The sequence below is a fragment of the Pseudorca crassidens genome, chromosome 9 (genome assembly GCF_039906515.1).
Source record: "Pseudorca crassidens isolate mPseCra1 chromosome 9, mPseCra1.hap1, whole genome shotgun sequence".
In the NCBI taxonomy this organism is placed as follows: domain Eukaryota; kingdom Metazoa; phylum Chordata; class Mammalia; order Artiodactyla; family Delphinidae; genus Pseudorca; species Pseudorca crassidens.
The window spans coordinates 85,956,964-85,977,633 of record NC_090304.1 but is presented as its reverse complement, the minus strand read 5'-3'; the positions used below and the strand labels follow the sequence as shown (position 1 = coordinate 85,977,633).

Here is a 20,670-nt window from a genome sequence, read left to right as displayed (position 1 = left end):
GACAGCTTGGCAAGCTCTCAGACGTGGCTGTCCCTAGGTGTATCTGGTAACTTCCTTATCCTTGCCTGCAATTGGCTTAGTTCTTTTCTCTAGCTCAGAATTTTAACCTACTCTTGGATCTGTGAGACAGATGGACCCTTTCCCCAGCCAAATGGAGTGTTTCCTGTTAAGAACATGGTGGTAGATTGCTGAGCCCCTGTGCCATTTATGACTCAGGGAAATGCCCACCATTTATTTCTGCTGGGCTTCAAGATGGAATTTTCTGGTTTCCCTGATGATCAGTCCTCTTCTTAAAACCCAAATCAGAAGCTGAAAAAGAATGGATATATGTATAACTGATCCACTTTGCTGTACATCTGAAACTAACACAACATTGTAAATCAACTATAACACAACATAAGTAAAAATTAAAAAAAAAAACAAGGGACTTCCCTGGCAGCCCAGTGGTTAAGACTCTGCGCTTCCAATGCAGGGGGTGCAGGTTCAATCCCTGGTCAGAGAAATAAGATCTCATATGCTGTGCAGTAGCACAGCATCCCCCCCACCAAAAAGAAACAAACCCTGAAGGATTATCTCTTTAAAAAATTTACGTGAACCATCTGGGAAAGCTAGTTCTAGCATGGATTTGGTACTCCACAGTAAAACCCTCTTAATTTTAGTATTTGAGAGATGCCTTGTGTTATTGCTGGCTACCTGACCATACTTCCTCTAAGAAAGTCTGTTCATTAACCCACTTCACAAAGGCCCAAGGCAATCTTCCCATTCATGAGTGTGAACAGTGGAAAACCAGAGACTTACACAAAAGCACAGGATACTTACACTAGCTCCCTAGAAAAATTGACACAGACCTTCATTTGTCACTACTAATGGACAATCACCTGACATTTAAGGAAAACCAATGATGTAGAAACAGAAAGAAAAGAAAAAGAAATAACAGAATCTGAAGGAAATAAAAATGGTAATCAATTTAGCTTAGATCGTTATGTTGAATGGCTCTAGGAAGGTTGTATCTGGAGACTAAATAGTACACCACGCAATAGAAGGTATGACTGAGAAGCTGGATTTAAAAAGACATTAGAGGGAGGTGGAGTCAAGATGGTGGTGTGGGAAGATGTGGAGTTAACATCTCCCCACAACTGGGGTGACTGCCAGCTACTGGTGGGAGACTCTGACACCCAAGGAGATGGGAGGAACCCCAAAGTGAACCAGTAGGACATAGGGGGACTGAAGGGGTGAGGAGAAGTGGAGTCCAGACGGGATCAGCACCCCAGAAGCTGGGGAGATCAGGAGAGGCAGGCAGGAGGGACTCTCTGAGAAGAGCAGGAGAGGACCAGAGAGCGATTGCCTGGCCCACTCAAGCCCAGGAAGCCTGCTGGGCTCCCAGGTGAGGTCCCCTGCCGTGCCTGGACCCCTTCTGTTCCTTGAACCTAAGCCCCACTCCCCACAGCCCCCAGGGCCTTTTCCAGTCCTGTAGGTCCTGAGCATTGGCCCCACCCACCACCCAAAACTTGCACTTGCTTAAGCCCCCCGCTCCACAGCCAAGGCCTTCGCCTCCCCTCCCTTTTCCCTCCTCTTTTTTATTATTGTGGTACTAATGTACCTTCTGGTTTCTGATTCATCTATATTTTTATTTTTATATTCTTCCTAACATATCTGTTAGTTTCCTAGTCTAATTTTATTTTTTACCTTGTTGTTGCTTTTTTTTTTTTTTTTGCCACCCCAGGTGGCTTGCACGATCTTGGTTCATGAGCCTGGAGCTGGGCCAAATCTCCTATGGTGGGAGTTCCAAGTCTGAACCACTGGACTAACAGAGAACCTCAGACTCCAGAGAATATTCACTGGAGTGAGGTCTCACAGAGCTCCTCATCTCAGCACCAAGACCCAGCTCTACACAATAGCCTACAAACTCCAGTGTTGGAAACCTCAGCCAAACAACTAGTAAGACAGGAATGCAATCCCACTCATTTAAAAAAAAAAAAAAAGAGAGAGAGAGATGGCAAAAAAATATGTCACAGATGAAGGAGCAAGGTAAAAACCTACAAGACCAAATAAATGAAGAGGAAATAGGCAATCTACCTGAAAAAGAATTCAGTGTAATGATAGTAAAGATGATCCAGAATCTCAGAAATAGAATGGAGGCACAGATTGAGAAAATACAAGAAATGTTTAACAAAGATCTACAAGAACTAAAGAACAAACAAACAGAGATGAACAACACAATAACTGAACTGAAAAATACACTAGAAAGATCAATAACAGAATAACGGAGGCAGAAGAATGAATAAGTGAGCTGGAAGACAAAATAGTGGAAATAACTGCCAAGGAACAGAATAAAGAAAAAAGAATGAAAAGAATTGAAGACAGTCTCAGAGACCTCTGGGACAACAATAAACACACCAACATTCGAATTATAGGGGTCCCAGAAGAAGAAGAGAAAAAGAAAGGGTCTGAGAAAATATTTGAAGAGATTATAGTTGAAAACTACCCTAACATGGGAAGGAAATAGTCACCCAAGTCCAGGAAGCACAGACAGTCCCATACAAGATAAACCCTAGGAAAAACACACCAAGGCACATGTTAATCAAACTAAGAAAAAATAAATTCAAAGAAAATATATTAAAATCAGCAAGGGAAAAACAAAAAATAAAATACAAAAGAATCCCCATAAGGTTATCAGCTGATTTTTCAGTGGAAACTCTGCAGGCCAGAGAGAGTGGCAGGATATACTTAAAGTGATGAAAGAGAAAAACCTACAACCAGGATTACTCTACCCAGCAGGATCTCATTCAGATTCAATGGAGAAGTCAAAAGCTTTTCAGACAAGCAAAAGCTAAGAGAATTCAGCACCACCAAATAACTTTACAACAAATGCTAAAGGAACTTCTCTAAGTGGGAAATGCAAGAGAAGAAAAAGACCCACAAAAACAAACCCAAAACAATTAAGAAAATGGGAATAGGAACACACATATCGATAATAACCTTGAATGTAAATGGATTAAATGCTCCAACCAAAAGACACAGACTGGCTGAATGGGTACAAGAGCAAGATCCATATATATGCTGTCTACAAGAGACCCACTTCAGACCTAGGGACACATACAGCCTGAAAGTGAAGGGATGGAAAAAGATATTCCATGCAAATGGAAATCCAAAGAAAGCTGGAGTAGCAACACTCATATCAGATAAAATAGACTTTAAAATAAAGGCTGTTACAAGAGATAAGGAGAGACAGTACATAATGATCAAAGGATCAATCCAAGTAGAAGCTATAACAATTATAAATGTTTATGCACCCAACATAGGAGCACCTCAATACATAAGGCAAACGCTAACAACCATGAAAGGAGAAATCGACAGTAGAAAATCCTAAAGTTGTCACCAGAAAACTACTAGAACTAATCACTGAATTTGGTAAGCTTGCAGGATACAAAATTAATGCACAGAAATCTCTGGCATTCCTATACACCAACAACGAAAAATCAGAAAGAGAAATTAAGGAAACACTCCCATTTACCATTGCAACAAAAAGAATAAAATACTTAGGAATAAACCTGCCTAAGGAGGCAAAAGACTTATACTCAGAAAACTATAAAACACTGATGAAAGAAATCAAAGATGACATAAACAGATGGAGAAATATACCATGTACTTGGATTGGAAGAATCAATATTGTGAAAATGACTATGCTACCCAAAGCAATCTACAGATTCAATGCAATCCCTATCAAACTACCAACAGCATTCTTCACAAAATTAGAACAAAAAATTTTAAAATTCGTATGGAAACACAAAAGACCCCGCAAAACCAAACAATCTTGAGAAAGCAAAACGGAGCTGGAGGAATCAGGCTCCCTGACTTCAAACTATACCACAGAGCTACAGTAATCAAAACAGTATGGTAATGGCACAAAAACAGAAATATAGATCAACAGTATAGAATAGAATGCCCAAAGATAAATCCATGCACATATGGGCACCTAATCTATGACAAAGGAGGCAAGAACATACAATGGAGAAAAGACAGCTTCTTCAATAAGTGGTGCCAGGAAAACTGGAGAGCTACATGTAAAAGAATGAAATTAGAACACTGCCTAACACCATACACAAAAATAAACTCCAAATGAATTAAAGGCTTAAATGTAAGACCAGACACTATAACACTCTTAGAGGAAAACATAGGAAAAACACTCTTTGACATAAACTACAGCAAGATCTTTTTTGACCCACCTCCTAGAGTAATGGAAATAAAAACAAAAATAAACAAATGAGACCTATGAAACTTAAAAGCTTTTGCACAGCAAAGGAAACCATAAACAAGATGAAAATACAGCCCTCAGAATGGGAGAAAATATTTGCAAATGAAACAACAGACAAAGGATTAATCTCCAAAATATACAAACAGCTCATGGAACTCAATATCTAAAAAACAAACAATCCAGGGTAAAAATGGGCAGAAGACCTAAATAGACATTTCACCAAGGAAGACATACAGATGGCCAAGAGTCACATGAAAAGATGCTCCACATCACTAATTATTAGAGAAATGCAAACCAAAACTACAATGAGGTATCACCTCACACCAGTCAGAATGGCCATTATCAAAAAATCTAGAAACAATAAGTGCTGGAAAGGGTGTGGTGAAAAGGGAACCCTCCTGCACTGTTGGTGGGAATGTAAATTGATACAACCACTATGGAAAACAGTATGGAGGTTCCTTAAAAAACTAAAAATAGAATTACCATATGACCCAGCAATCCCACTACTGGGCATATACCCAGAGAAAACCATAATTCAAAAAGAGACATGTGGACTTCCCTGGTGGCGCAGTGGTTGAGAGTCCACCTGCCGATGCAGGGGACACCGGTTCGTGCCCCGGTCCTGGAAGATCCTTTATGTCGTGGAGCGGCTGGGCCCGTGAGCCATGGCCGCTGGTCCTGTGCGTCCGGAGCCTGTGCTCCGCAACAGGAGAGGCCACAACAGTGAGAGGCCCGTGTACCGCAGGAAAAAAAAAGAGACATGTACCACAATGTTCATTGCAGCACTATTTACAATAGCCAGGACATGGAACCAACCTAAATGTCCATCAACAGATGAATGGATAAAGAAGATGTGACCCATATATACAATGGAATATTATTCAGCCATAAAAAGAAATGAAATTGAGTTATTTGTAGTGAGGTGGATGGACCTAGTGTCTGTTATACAGAGTGAAGTTAGTCAGAAAGAGAAAAACAAATACCATATGCTAACGCATATGTATGGAATCTAAAAAAAAAAAAAAAATGGTACTCATGAACCTAGTTGCAGGGCAGGAATAAAGAGGTAGACATAGAAAATGGGTTTGAGGACATGGGGTGGGAGGGCAAAGCTGGGGCGAAGTGAGGGTAGCATCCACATATACACACTACCAAATGTAAAATAGTTGGCTCATGGGAAGCAGCAGCATAGCACAGGGAGATCGGCTTGGTGCTTTGCGATGACCTAGAGGGGTGGGATAGGGAGGATGGGAGGGAAGCTCAAGAGGGAGTGGATATGGGGACATGTGTATGCATGTGGCTGATTCGCTTTGTTGTGCAACAGAAACTAACACAGTATTATGAAACAATTATACACCAATAAAGATCTTTAAAAATTTTTTTTTAATCTGGCAAAATGTCTGAACTTTATGGGTTGATATTCCCTTTTGTTCTTTGTTGGTATTCCATTTAAATATTGTAAAACTTTGAAATAATGCTACCTTTATCACCACAAACACTACCAATATAAAATTGGTAGAAATATAAGAGAAAGAGGAGATAAATTAATTAAAATAACTATTACAATTAAAAAATCAAGAGAAAAGTTTGTGTAGAGACTACATTCCTTGTTGCTGCAGCTGATCCCACCTACTGCTCACTATGTTCACTGATGTTCAGCCAGCATCTCAATTGGCCAGAGTACTTTGCCAGGTAGAATAACACAAAACTTACTTTATGGAAGATCATGTTAAATAACTAGAATCCAGCAGAGTCCAGATGTAAGATAAAAAGTGTGTCATACAGAATACTTACCCAATGATGATAGAGCATTGCTCCCAAACCCTGAATGTTTCTTCTGTGATTCATACAGTAGTATAGGTTTCACAGATCATCATGAACCACCATCACAATTCCATTTGTCATTGTTTTTACTCAGCCCTAAAGGGCCAACTAATGTTATCACTTGCACTGAAGCCCTGGACCATCCAGAGAGACTTCTCTTTCTTAGGTTTCACTCCAAACTAACAGATTTTCGGGCTTCCCTGGTGGCGCAGTGGTTGAGAGTCTGGCTGCCGATGCAGGGCACACGGGTTCGTGCCCTGGTCCGGGAAGATCCCACATGCCGCGGAGCGGCTGGGCCTGTGAGCCATGGCCGCTGAGCCTGCGCGTCCGGAGCCTGTGCTCCGCAACAGGAGAGGACACAACAGTGAGAGGCCCGCGTACCTCAAAAAAAAAAAAAAAGAAAGAAAAACTAGCAGATTTTCAAGACCCTTGTAAATTGTCAGGCAGCACACCAAACTCTAAGGACCCTCAAACTTTGCACAGAAGTGGTAGATGTTTTTTGAAATTTTTTGTTGAAGTGTAGTTGATTTACGATGTTGTGTTGGTTTTGGGTGTACAGCAAAGTTTTTCAGTTATATAAATATATCCTTTTCCATTATAGTTTATTACAAGATATTGAGCATAGTTCCCTATGCTATACAGTAAGTCCTTGTTGGTTATCTATTTTATCTAGAGTAGTGTGTGTATCAGTTAATCCCAAGCTCTTAATTTATCCCTCCCCCCACTTCCCCTTTGGTAATCATAAGTTTGTTTTCTATGTCTTTGAGTCTGTTTTTGTTTGATAACTACATTCATTTGTATCTTTTTTTTTTTAGATTCCACAAAAAAATAGATAAAATAAAAAATAAAAAGAGGTTAGAAACTCCGAAAAACAACTAACCATGAAAGTCATGGTTCAAATATAAGGCAAATTAATATATTTCTAACCTCTATGTAAAGAGAATAATTTGATTTTTTTTTAATATCTTTATTGGAGTATAATTGCTTTACAATGTTGTTAGTTTCTGCTGTATAGCAAAGTGATTCAGCTATACGTATACATATATCCCCATATCCCCTCCCTCTTGCATATCCTTCCCACCCTCCCTATCCCACCCCCCCATCCCACCCCTCTAGGTGGTCACAAAGCATGGAGCTGATCTCCCTGTGCTATGTGGTTACTTCCCACTAGCTAGCTATTTTACATTTGGTAGTGTATATATGTCAACGCCACTCTCACTTGGTCCCAGCTTACCCTTCCCCCTCCCCATGTCCTCAAGTCCATTCTCTAAGTCTGCGTCTTTATTCCTGTCCTGCTCCTAGGTTCATCGGAACCTTTTTTTTTTAGATTCCATATATATGTGTTAGCATACGGTATTTGTTTTTCTCTTTTTGACTTACTTCACTCAGTACATTTGATCTTGATTCTAGATACATTCTACTTCAAGTGGCCCAGAGGGTGACTTCTAAATAAAGATGCATAGTTTTAGCATATTATGTGGCCCTGTAATTGAATAATTTGCATAGTCGTAGTAATGTGAATGCAGTTTTTTCTGTAATTTAAGATATTTTTATCAAAGTACTTTGTGTACTTCTTTAAAATAATGTAAAAGAACTTACACTAAAAAGCAAGTCTTTACCCCATCTCACTACCTTCCACCTTCATACTCTAAAAGCAACCACTTTTATCTAACTTTTTGTTTTAGATCTTCTAGTCACTAGTTCCATGCTTCTAAATAATATGCTTATTATATTTTACTTATCAACTTTAGAAGTGATCTGTTGACTTTCTGCAAAGATGATTAAGAATTTACCTTACTTATCCTCCAAAACCCTGCTTATCTCCCCCCTCAGTATCATGTCATTGTTTTAATTCCTCTGTTTCTTACCTTGCTGCTTTAAAGACTTTTGTTTCTTGTTCCATCATGCTAACAAAGGATCACTTGACTCCTTATTATATATGATGAGGATATAAATATCCCTATCCTTTTCTTCACATATCTTGCAGTATTCAAATCCCCAAGTTCCATCACCTCTCCCTTGTCAATATTCACTTGGAGGAGTTTTTCAAATATCCTGAATACAAATCCTTTATTGCAATATAAAATATCATCTTCCAGGGTACCTCACTTCCCTCTTAAAGGTGTTTTTGATAAGTCTTTAATTTTAATAAGAGCCAGTTTATCATTTGTTCTTTACGGTTAGTGCTGTCTGTGTCCATTTAAGAAGTGTTTATGTAGAAGGTACTGTCATCAAGATGGTGTCAAAAGTCCAGGTCCCCCAGTGTTCCAGGACGTTTCCTGGGAGGTGCACTCAGGTCTTGCCTCATGGGGATCACTGGGGGAATCTGCAGGGCTCGACCACTGGGGATTTGATAGAGACAGAGAAAAGAGGGGCATGGCTGACAGCAACCTGTGCTCAGATCTTGGCAGTTTGCATTACCGCTTACAGCAATACCTGAGCAGAGATCTCAGCCAGGCTCTGCCCATCTGCAGAGCTGAGCCAGTGGCCCCATCTGGCCAGGGAGCTCAGTTGGCAGTTCTACCTGATATGGGTCCCAAACCAACAGGTTTTACTGACTACAGAAACTGTTTTATGGCCCCACTTAGGCAAGGAAGCAAATTCGCAGCCCCACCCGATTTATGAGCATAGTCTTCAGTCCTGCCCAACCAGGAAGCCTAGCCAGTCACGAAGCCCAGAAACAGATCCAAGCCTATGGCTTTGCCTAATTACTGAGTACAAACTGTAGCCAGGGACTTCCCTGGTTGTGCAGTGGTTAAGAATCCACCTTCCAATGCAGGGGACACAGGTTTGAGCCCTGGTCCGGGAAGACCCCACATGCCGCAGAACAACTAAGCCCATGTGCCACAACTACTAGCCTGTGCTCTAGAGCCCGTGAGCCACAACTACTGAGCCTGCACGCCTAGAGCCGGTGCTCCACAACAAGAGAAGCCTCTGCAAGAAGAAGCCCACGCACCGCAAGGAAGAGCAGCCCCTGCTCGCCGCAACTAGAGAAAGCCCGCACGCGGCAACGAAAACCCAACGCAGCCAAAAATAAATAAATAAATTTATTTTTAAAAAGACCTTTTAAAAAACTGTAGCTAAAGGGAGCCTAGCCAGTGACTCCACCCAATTGCAGAGCATAGCCTATGGTCCCACCCAGCTAGGGTCCCTGGACAGTGACCCCATCCAACCAAGGAGCACAGTCTCTAGACCCCCCACAACTGCATGATATAACTGGAGGCCCTGCCCAACTAGAGAGCCTGGCCAGTGACCACCTCCAACAGAGGAGCACACCCAGCAGCTTACTCCATCACAAAACCCAGCCTACAGCCTTGCCCAACTTTGGGGCAAAGCCTATGGCCCTACCTGATCACAGAACACAGCCTGTGGCTGCATCCAACCACAAAGCCTTGCTTGTAGCTTTGCCCGAACATGAAGTCTGGCCAGCAGCACCATCTGGTAAGGGAGCACATCCTGAGGCCTCACCCAACCAGGAGTGATTGCAGAGCCCAGCCTGCAGCCCTGCTTAGTTGCAGAGTCCAGCCAGTGGCACCTCCCTGCCAGGGAACACAGCCTATGACTTCACCTAACCAGAGGTGATTGCAGAGCCCAGCTAGTAGTCCTGCCTGAAAGTAAGTAAGCCATCATGCCCACCTCAGAACATGGGCAGTGACCTCACCCAAATAGACACCCCAATAGCAAGCCTCCACCTGCCCATGGATGCTACCAGATGACCCATCCAGTACCCCAAGCTGAGCTAACTGATGAAGGTCTTTCTCTGCTGAAGGGAACCTCTAGAGTCTGGAAGAAAAGACCACTTACTCAGATGCACAGATACCAAAGTAAACATGACACCACCAAAAGAAACTAATAAAGCTCCAATAATTTACTCAAAGTATGGGTCTGTGAACTGTCTAACAAAGAATTCAGAATAATCCTCTTGAGGAAGTTCATGGAACTACAAGAACATGTAGACAGACAACTACATGAAATTGGGAAAACAGTACATGAACAAAGTGAGAAGCTCAACAAAGAAATAAAAGTTATCCTCCAAAAAGCCAAAAAGACATCCTAGATCTGAATAATAAAAAAACTGAGCTAAAGAATTCCAACAGCAGACTCCATCAAAAAGACAAGAGATAAGTGCCGGCGAGGATGTGGATAAAAGGGAATCTTGTACACTCTTGGTGGGAATGTAAACTGGTACCACCACTATGGAAAGCAGCATGGACATTACTCAAAAAATAAAATAAAAAATAGAACTACCATATGATCCAGCAATTTCACTTGTGGATATTTTTCTGAAGGAGATGAAATCACTACCTCAAAGAGACAGCTGCACTCCCATGTTCATTGCAGCATATCTACACTAGCCAAGACATAGAAACAACCTAAGTATCTGTTGACAGATGAATGGATAAAGAAAATGTGATAATGTTTTATATATTATATATTATATTATGTGAAGATATTATATATAAACATTTAATATTAGTATAGCATATTAATATTATTTATAACGGAATATTATTCAACCATGAGAAGAAAGGAAATCCTGCCATTTGTAACAACATGAATGGATCTGGAGGGCACTATGCTAAGTGAAATAAGTCAAGCAGAGAATGATGAATTCTGTATAATGTATGCTCTCATTTATATGTGGAACCAAAAAAACCCTGGACTCTTAGATATAGGGGGTACATTGTTGCTAGAAGGGGTGGTGGGGGTGTAGGGGAGGGATGAGCGGAGATCATCAAAGGGTACAAACTTCCAGTTATAAGATTAATATGTTCTAGGAATGTAATGTACAGCATGGTGACTCTAGTTAACAGTATTGTGTTGAATAATTGAAAGTTGCTAAGAGAGTAGATCTTAAAATTCTTACCACTCACACAGTAAATGGTAATTATGTGAGGTGAAGGATGTGTTAACTAAATTTTTGTGGTATTCATTTCACTATATATGTAGATCAAATCATCATGTTGTATACCTTAAATTTGCACAATGTTATATGTCAGTTATGTCTCAATAAAGATGCGGGGGAGTTAGAAATATTTGTTTAACCCAAAGTCAGAAGATATTTTCCTTATGTTTCTTCTAGAGGCTTATTTGTTTAGTTTCACATTGAGATCTGGTATCCATCTCCAACTAATGTTTGTGTATGATAACAGGGACAAAGGTCATTTTTTTCCTTATGGATAATCAAATGACCAGGTATCTTTTATTGAAAAATACCATCTTTCCACAATAAATTGCAGTGGTGCCTTTGTAAAGTCATGAAATCATATATGTGAACTGTTTCTATAGTTTCTACTCTGTTGCATTGGATTATTTTGTCTATATTTGGGTTAATACCACATTGTCTTAATCTGTAGCTTTATAATAAGAGTGGATATATGTTAATAGAGTCCTCTAACTTTGTTCTTCAAGATTATTTTACCTATTTTAGGACTTTTGCATTTCCGTATAAACATTGGAATCAACTTGTTTTAATTTCTAAAAAAATTTTGTTGGCATTATAATTGGGATTGCATTAAATCAATTGATCAGTTTGGGGAGAACTAATATCTTACTATGCTCACGGGTTTTTTTAACATGGTGTATCTCTTCATTTATTTATATCTTCTTTAATTCCTCTCCATAATGTTTTGTAGTTTATAGTGCAGAAGTCTTATACATCTTTCATTTGATTTCTAGGTTATTTGGCTTTTTATGCTAAAGTAAGTGGTGTTATTTATTAAATCTTATTTTCTAACTGTTCATTTCTAGTTTATATAAATATTTATTTTTATATACTGACTAAATATACATTTATTATTTCTAATTGCTTTTTAATAGGTCCTTTCAGATTTTTTTTAGATTTTATTGAAGTATAATTGATTTACAGTGTTGTGTTAATTTCTGCTATACAGCAAAGTGACTCAGTTATACATATATATATTCTTTTTCATATTCTTTTCCATTATAGTTTGTCACAGGATGTTGAATATAGTTCCCTGTGCTATACAGTGGCACCTTGTTGTTTATCCATCCTATATATGATAGTTTGCCTCTGCTAAACCCAAATTCCCATTCCTTTCCTCCCCTACCCCACCTCCCCCTTGGCAACCACAAGTCTGTTCTCTATATAGGTGAGTCTGTTTCTGTTTTGTAGATATGTTGATTTATATTGAATTTTAGATTCCACATATAAGTGATATCATATGGTATTGGTCTTTCTCTTTCTGACTTATTTTGCTTAGTTTGATAATCTCTAGATCCATCCATGTTGCTGCAAATGGCATGAATTCATTGTTTTTGATAGCTGAGTATCTTTCAGATTTTCCACATAATCATGTCATCTTTGCATGATGACTTTCATTTTTCCTTTGCAAACTTTATACTTGTTATTTCTTGTTCTTGCTTTTCTGCACTGACTAGACCCTCCAGCACAATACTCAAAAGAATTATGGACATTCTTTTCTTTTTCCTGAACACAGAGAGAAGGCATATAATATTCCACTGTAAGCTGTTATCTGTATTTTTTTGTAGAAACTCATTATCTGTTTAAGGAAGTTAACTTAATTCCTCATTTGCTAAGATTTTTATTCTTGTTTTTATGAAAACTCTGGGTATTGAATTTGATCAAATGTTTTTGCTGCTCCTAAATGGTCATATGGTCTCCTTCATTCTCTTTACGTGGTAAATTACATTCATTGACATTCAAATGTCAAACCAACCTTGTATTCCTGGAATAAACTCCACTTCATCCTGATTGTTACCCTTTTGGTATATCCTGGATTTGATTTGCTAAGCATTGGCTTAGGATTTTCTGCATATTTATTTTTAAATTCAATTTTTCTTTGTTGTAATGTCCTTGCCAGGTTTTGTATCAGTATTATGCTGGTCTCCTAAAAGGAATTGGGAAGTTTTTCTTCTTTTTCATTATCTCTAAGAGTTTGTGTGATTGGTATTATTTTTTCTATAAATGTTTGGAATAACGCATTAGCAAAGCCATGTGTGCTAGGAGTTTTCCATATAGAAAGGTTTTTAACTATGAGTTCCATTTCTCTAATAATACAGGACTATTCAGATGTGTGCTTCTTCTTGTACCCATTTTGATAAATTACTTTTTCAAGGAATTTGTCCATTTTGTTTGTTTTTATTTAGGTATAATTGACATATAACATTATATTAATTGCAAGTGGACAACATAATCATTCAAAATTTGTATATATTGTGAAATAATCACCACAATAAGTCCAGGTAACATCTGTCACCATAGATAGTTACAAAAATTTTTTTCTTGTGTTGAAGACTTTTAAGATTTACTCTCTTAGCAACTCTCAAATATTCAATACAATACAATTAACTATAATTCACCATGCTTTACATTACACCCCATGACTTAATTATGCTATAACTGGAAGTTTGTACCTTTTGACCCCCTTCATTTATTTCTCCCACCCCCCATCCCCCACCTCTGGCAATAATCATTTTGTTCTTTTTGTCTACGAGCTTATTGTTGTTGTTGTTTAAATTCCATGCATAAGTAAGATCATATGGTGTTTGTCTTTCTCTGACTTATTTCACTCAGCATAATGTTCTCAAATTCCATCCATGTAGTTGCAAATGGAAAGATTTTGTTATTTTTTATGGCTGAATAGTATTCTGTTATATATATATATATATACACATATATGTACGTGTATATATATGCCACATCTTCTTTATCCATTTATCCATCAATGAGCACTTAGGTTGTTTCCATACTTGACTATTGAAAATAATGCTGCAATGAACATGGGGGTGCATATATCTTTTTGAATTAGTGTTTTTGTTTTCTTCGAACAAATACCCAGAAGTGGAGTTGCTAGATCACATGGTAGTTCTACTTTTTATTTTTTGAGGAATCTCCATACCATTTTTCATACTGGCTGAACCAATTTCCATTCATACAAACAATGCAGAAGCGTTCCCTTTTCTCCACTTCTTTGCCAGCACTTGTTATTTCTTGGTTTTTTGATAATAATCATTCTAACAGGCTTGAAGTGACATCTTGTTGTGGATTTGATTTAAATTAAGGAATTTGTCCATTTTGTTTAAATTGTCAAATCTATTTTAGCCAAAATTTGTTTACAATCTCCTTTCATTATCCTTTTAATGTCTGTAAGACTTGTAGTGGTATTGTTAATAAGTGTTTTCTCTTCATTTCTCTACATCTGCATTTCTAGGAGTTTATCAATTTTATTAATCTTTTAAAAAAAACTGTTCTTTGGCTTTGTTGGTTTTCTCTATTTTAACTCTATTTTCTATTTCATTGATTTCCAAACTTATCTTTGTTGTTTTTTCTTTCATTTTGGGGCTTTTATTTGCTGTTCTTTTTCAAAGTTCTTGGGATGGAAAATTAGATCTTAGATTTTCAACTTTTATTCTTTTTATAGTATATGTATTTTGACCTATTAAAGTTCTCCCTTAGCATTTCTTTAGATTTATCCACACAGGTTTTGATACGTCATATAATTATTACCTCAGCTTGGAATATTTCATAATTTTCAATGTAATTTTTTTTTTTTTTCTGTGGTATGCGGGCCTCTTACTATTGTGGCCTCTCCCGTTGTGGAGCACAGGCTCTGGACGTGCAGGCTCAGGCCTAGCTGCTCCGCGGCATGTGGGATCTTCCCGGACCGGGGCACGAACCCGTGTCCCCTGCATTGGCAGGCAGACTCTCAACCACTGCACCACCAGGGAAGCCCCAATGTAATTTTTTGACTCATGGGTTATTTAGAGCCACATTGATTAATGACCAAATATTTAGGAATTTTCTAGTTATCTTTTTATTATTGATTTCTGGTTTAATTCCACTGCAGCCAGACAACATACTTTAAATGGTTTTAATAACTCAAAACTTGCTTGGTACAGAAAAATTCTATTTTGATAAATGTTCCATGTGATCTTGAGAAAAAAATGTATTCTTCTATCGGTTAGGTCAAGTTAGTTAATTATGTTTTTCAAATCTTTTGTAGCTGTCTTAGTCTGTTCGGGCTGCCATAACAAACTATTATAGGCTGGGTGGATTATAAACAACAGAAATTTATTTATTATAGTTCTGGAGGCTAGGAAGTCCAAAATCAAGGCACTAGCAGACTTGGTACCTGTTGAGAACCTGCTTCCTGGTTCTTGTTATGTCCTCACATGTTGGAAGGGATGAGTGATCTCTCTGAGCCCTTTTTTTTTCTTTTAAATTAGTTTTATTAGTTACCTACTTTATACAAATTAGTGTATATATGTCAATCCCAATCTCCCAATTTATCCCATCACCACCAACTCCCGCCCCCCCGCTGTCCCTGCTTTGTGTCCATACATTTGTTCTCTGCATCTGTGTCTCTATTTCTGGCTTGCAAACCAGTTCATCTGTACCATTTTTTCTAGATTCCACATATATGCGTTAATATATGATATTTGTTTTTCTCTTTCTGACTTACTTCACTCTATATGACAGTCTCTAGGTCCATCCACATCTCTACAAATGACCCAGTTTCATTCCTTTTTATGACTGAGTAATATTCCATTGTATGTATTTACCACATCTTCTTTATCCATTCATCTGACTGAGCCCTTTTTTATAAGGGCACTAATCCCATTCATGAGGGCTTTACCCTCATGACCTAATCATCTCCCAAAGGTCCAGCCTCCTCCTACCATCACCTTGGGGGTTAGAATTTCAATATGAATTTTGGAGAGACAGAAATATTTAGTCTATAGCAGGAGACTTACTAATTTTTTGCCTATTTGTTCTATCAGTGCTTGAGAAAAGTAGGTTAAAGTTTTCCATTATGATTGGGGATTCATTTATACTCCTGGTAATTGTGTTAATGTTAGCTTTACATATTTTGAAGTAATGTTGTTAGGTACATATCAGCTCAAGATGGTTACACCTTATTGTTGAGTCGAACCTAATCAATATGAAATATTGTTTCTTATATTTTCCAAAATTTTTGCCTTAAAGTCTATTTTATTTTGTATTGATAAAGTTACCCTAGTTTAATTTTGGTTAGTGTTTGCATGGTATATTTTCTTATTCTGTTACTTTCTAACTTTTTGCATCCTTTGTAAATAATACAGAGCTGGATCTAATTTTGGTTAGTCTTAAATAATCATTGTCTTTTAATTAGCATGGTTAGATCATTTATATTTATTATAATTATGGTATTTGTTTAATTTAAGTCTACCATATTGCTGTTGCTTTTCTACTTATCATCTGTTTTTCATATATTTTTCCTGTTTCCCATTTCTTTGTATTATTTAAATGATTTTAATATATCATTATTTTCTTCTGCATTAATTTTTGGTTATTTTGATTGATTTAAGATGTTCATAAATTATTTGCTACTCTTTCTGTTGAGAGGTTAGGGGCAATCTTCTTCCTTTTATTTAGGCTATTATAGGCTTGCTTTACCACTAAAACCAATAAAATAGAACATGACATACTGGGACCTCTAAGCTTAGGTGATAAATATGGAGAACAGTATGGAGGTTCCTTAAAAAACTAAAAATAGAACTACCGTATGACCCAGCAATCCCACTACTGGGCATATACCCTGAGAAAACCATAATTCAAAAAGAGTCATGTACCACAATGTTCTCTGCAGCTCTATTTACAATAGCCAGGACATGGAAGCAACCTAAGTGTCCATCGACAGATGAATGGATAATGAAGATGTGGCACATATATACAATGGAATATTAGCCATAAAAAGAAACAAAATTGAGTTATTTGTAGTGATGTGGATGGACCTAGAGTCTGTCATACAGAGTGAACTAAGTCAGAAAGCAGAAAACAAATACTGTGTGCTTACACATATATATGGAATCTAAAAAATATATATATATGCATATATATATATATACACATATATATGTACATATATACACATATATATGTATGTATATATATGTGGTTCTGAAGAACCTAGGGGCAGGACAGGAGTAAAGATGCAGATGTAGAGAATGGACTTGAGGACATGAGGAGGGGGAAGGGTAAGCTGGGACCAAGTGAGAGATTGGCATGGACTTATATGTACTACCAAATGTAAAATAGATAGCTAGTAAGAAGCAGCCACATAGCACAGAGAGATCAGCTCGGTGCTTTGTGACAACTTGGGGGTGGGATAGGGAGGGTGGGAGGGAGATGAAAGAGGGAGAAGATATGGGGATATATGTATATGTAGCTGATTCAGTTTGTTATAAAGCAGAAACTAACACACCATTGTAAAGCAATTATACCCCAATAAAGATGTTAAAAAAATAAAAATAAAGACAGTGCCCAGCTTAAAAAGAAAAAAAAAAAAAAAAGCATTGCAGGCGGCCCAGTTTCAATCCCTGGTCAGGGAACTAAGATCCTGCAAGCCATGTGGTGTGGCCATAAAAAAGAAACATTGCAGTGTCCATGTCTGTGTCATGGAATGCTCATTCTAGATGAAGCCAGCCACAAGGTACAACAACCCTGAAACTGCCATGCCAAGCTAGCCTAATGGAAAGGCTGTCTACAGAGATTGGTGATTGGCCATCCCCAGATTTATCAGCTATTCCATCCCGCTTACAAGATACATAACTGAAAAAGCCATTTTCAATATTCCTTCCCCAGCAGATAAAACAGAAAAAGAACCAAGAAACAAGCCTGATAGCTAGAATTGAGGCCCCTGACATAGGGCCCCACTTGAGTCATCCCAGCCATTCCCAGCTTTGTAATCCATCTCAGATGAAGTCTCAATCACTGTGGAAGTGAGACCAGACATCCCTACTCTGCCCTACCATAATTTGCAACCCATAATTGTGAGCATAATAAAATGGTGGTTGTTTTACATCACTAAGTTTTGGGGGTAGTTTGCTACACAGCAGTAGATTACCATAACAGTTACATATTATCTTAATGGGGTAACTTAGAGTTTACAATATGCGTCCTTGACTAATTAATGCCTACATTAAGTTAGTACTTTTACCCTTTCCAGAACAATGCAAGAATCTTAAAATGGGTTAACTCCCTTTATCGTCTTTCCCTTTTGTGCTATTTGTTGTCAGTTTTCACTTACATTTTTGTTTTAAATATAAGAAGACATTATTTTTATTGCCTTAAACAATTAGTATTTACTTTTTGTTGTGGTAAATATACATAACATAAAATTTACCATAATAACCACTTTTAGGTGTACAGTTTAGTGACATTAATTACATTTACAACGTTGTGTAGCCATTTCCACTATCCACTTCTAGAACTTTTTCATAATCTCAAACAGAACTTCCTGTATCCACTAAACAATAACTCTCCATCCTCCACTGCCCCCTAGGCCATGGTAACCTCTATTTTACTTTCTGTATCCATGAATTTGTCTATTCTAGGTAGTTTGTATAAGTACATTTGTCCTTTTGTCTCTGCTATTTCATTTAGTATAATGTTTTCAAGTTTCATCTAATTTATAGCATGCATCAGAATTTCATTCCTTTTAAAGGCTGAATAATATTCCATTGCATTTATATACTACATTTTGTTTATCCACTCTCTTTTAACAGATCTTGGGTTGTTTACACATTTTGGCTATTGTGAATAATGCTACTATGAAAATTGTTGTATAAGTATCTGTTTGAGTACCTCTTTCAATTCTTTCGGGTTCATATCTAGAAGTGGAAGTACTGAATCATATTGCAATTCTATGTTTAAATTTTTGAGGAATGATCAAAATGTTTTCCATTGTGGCAGCACCATTTTATATTTTCACTAGCAATGCACACAGTTTCCAATTTCTCTACACTCTTGCCAAAACCTATTTTCTATTTTTTTATGATAGCTATCCTAATGGATGTGAAGTTGTATCTCATTGTGATTTTGATTTTGATTTCCTTTATGACTATTGATGTTGAGCATCTTTTTATGTATTTATTGACCATTCATAAATTTCTCTGGAGAAATGAGTATTTGAGACTTTTGCCCATTTTTGAATTGAGTTATTTGTTGTTTTTATTGTTGTGATGTGGGAGTTCTTTACATATTTTGGATATTAACCCCTTATCGAATATCTGCTTTGCAAATATTTTCTTCCATTCTGTGGATTGCCCTTTCAGCCTCTTGACTGTGTCCTCTGCCACGCAAAAGTTTTAAATTTTGATATAGTCCACTCTATCCTTGTTTTTCTTTAGTTGCTGTGCTTGCAGGGTAATGTCCAATAAATCATTGCCAAATTCAATGTCATGAAGCTTTTCTCTTTTATTTTCTTCTAAGAGTTTTAGGTTGCAGCTCTCATTTTTAGGCCTTTGATCCACTTTGCATTAATGTCCAATTTCATTATTTTGTATGTGGATATCCAGTTTTCCCAGCATCATTTGTTGAAAAGACTGTCCTTTCCCCATTAATAATCTTGGCACCCTTGTCAAAGTCAATTATACATGTAGGAGTATATTTTGGGGTTCTCTATTCATTCCATTGGTCTTATGTCTGTCCTAATGCCAATGCCAAACTGTTTTGTAGCAAGTATTGACATCAGGATGTGTCTGGCTATTTGGGGGCCCTTGAGATTCCACATGAATTTTAGAATGTACTTTTATATGTCTTTTAAAAGTGACATTGGAATTTTGATAGGGATTGCACTGAATCTGTAGATTACTTTGGGTAATATTTTCATCTTACCAATATTAAGTCTTCCAATCCATGAACACAGTATGTCTTTCCATTTATTTATGTCTCCTTTAATTTCAGTATTCATTTTTTATTTATTTATTTATTTTTAATAGGGGTATAGTTGTTTTACAATGTTGTGTTAGTTTCTACTGTACAGTGAAATGAAATAGAGTTCCCTGTGCTATACAGCAGGTTCTTATTAGTTATCTGTTTTATACATATTAGTGTATATATGTCAGTCCCAATCTCCCAATTCATCCCACCTCACCCCCCACATTCTCCCCTTGGTGTCCATACGTTCAGTATTCATTTTTATTTCTCCAGATATTTACACCTTCCAGGGACCTTCGTTCCTCCCTACAGTTCTGTGTTTCCCTATGGTATTACTTTCCTGCAACATAAGGTATTCCCTACAGTAGTTGTCGTAGAGCAGATCTCCTGTGAAAAATTCTTTCAGCTTTTGTTTGTCTGAAAACATCTTTATTTCACTTTTGTTTTTGAAGAATATTATCAACATGATAGAAATCTAAGTTGTCACGTTCTGTGTTTTTTTTTCCCCCTTAGCACCTTAAATATGACATTCCATTCTATTCTGGATTCCATGGTTTCTGTTAAAAAAAAAATCAAGGACCAGTTTTACTCTTTCAACCCTGAAAGTAATGTGTCTTTTATTGTCTGGATGCTTTTAAATTGCCTCTATGTTTTGTTTTTAGCAGTTTAAATTCGATGTGCCTATGTGTCATTTTCATTTTTTGTCCTGCTTGAATAAGTTGACAATAGAATAATCCAGCAGAGTCCATGCCTTGTTACCCTAGCATACTTACTTCTTCTAACCATATTTAACTTCCAAATAATGTCAATATTAAAATTATGCTTCCACCTAACGTGATACAACTATCCCTCATATAGATTAAAACAAACTAATCCTCTTCCCCAAAGTAATTTTATTTATCTTTCA

The 20,670-nt window shown here is 37.4% G+C and overlaps 1 protein-coding gene across 1 annotated transcript in view; it reads left to right on the top strand.

Moving 5' to 3' along the window:
- C9H11orf65 (chromosome 9 C11orf65 homolog) overlaps positions 1-20,670 on the top strand; it is a 123,196-nt gene that overhangs the window by 36,225 nt on the left and 66,301 nt on the right.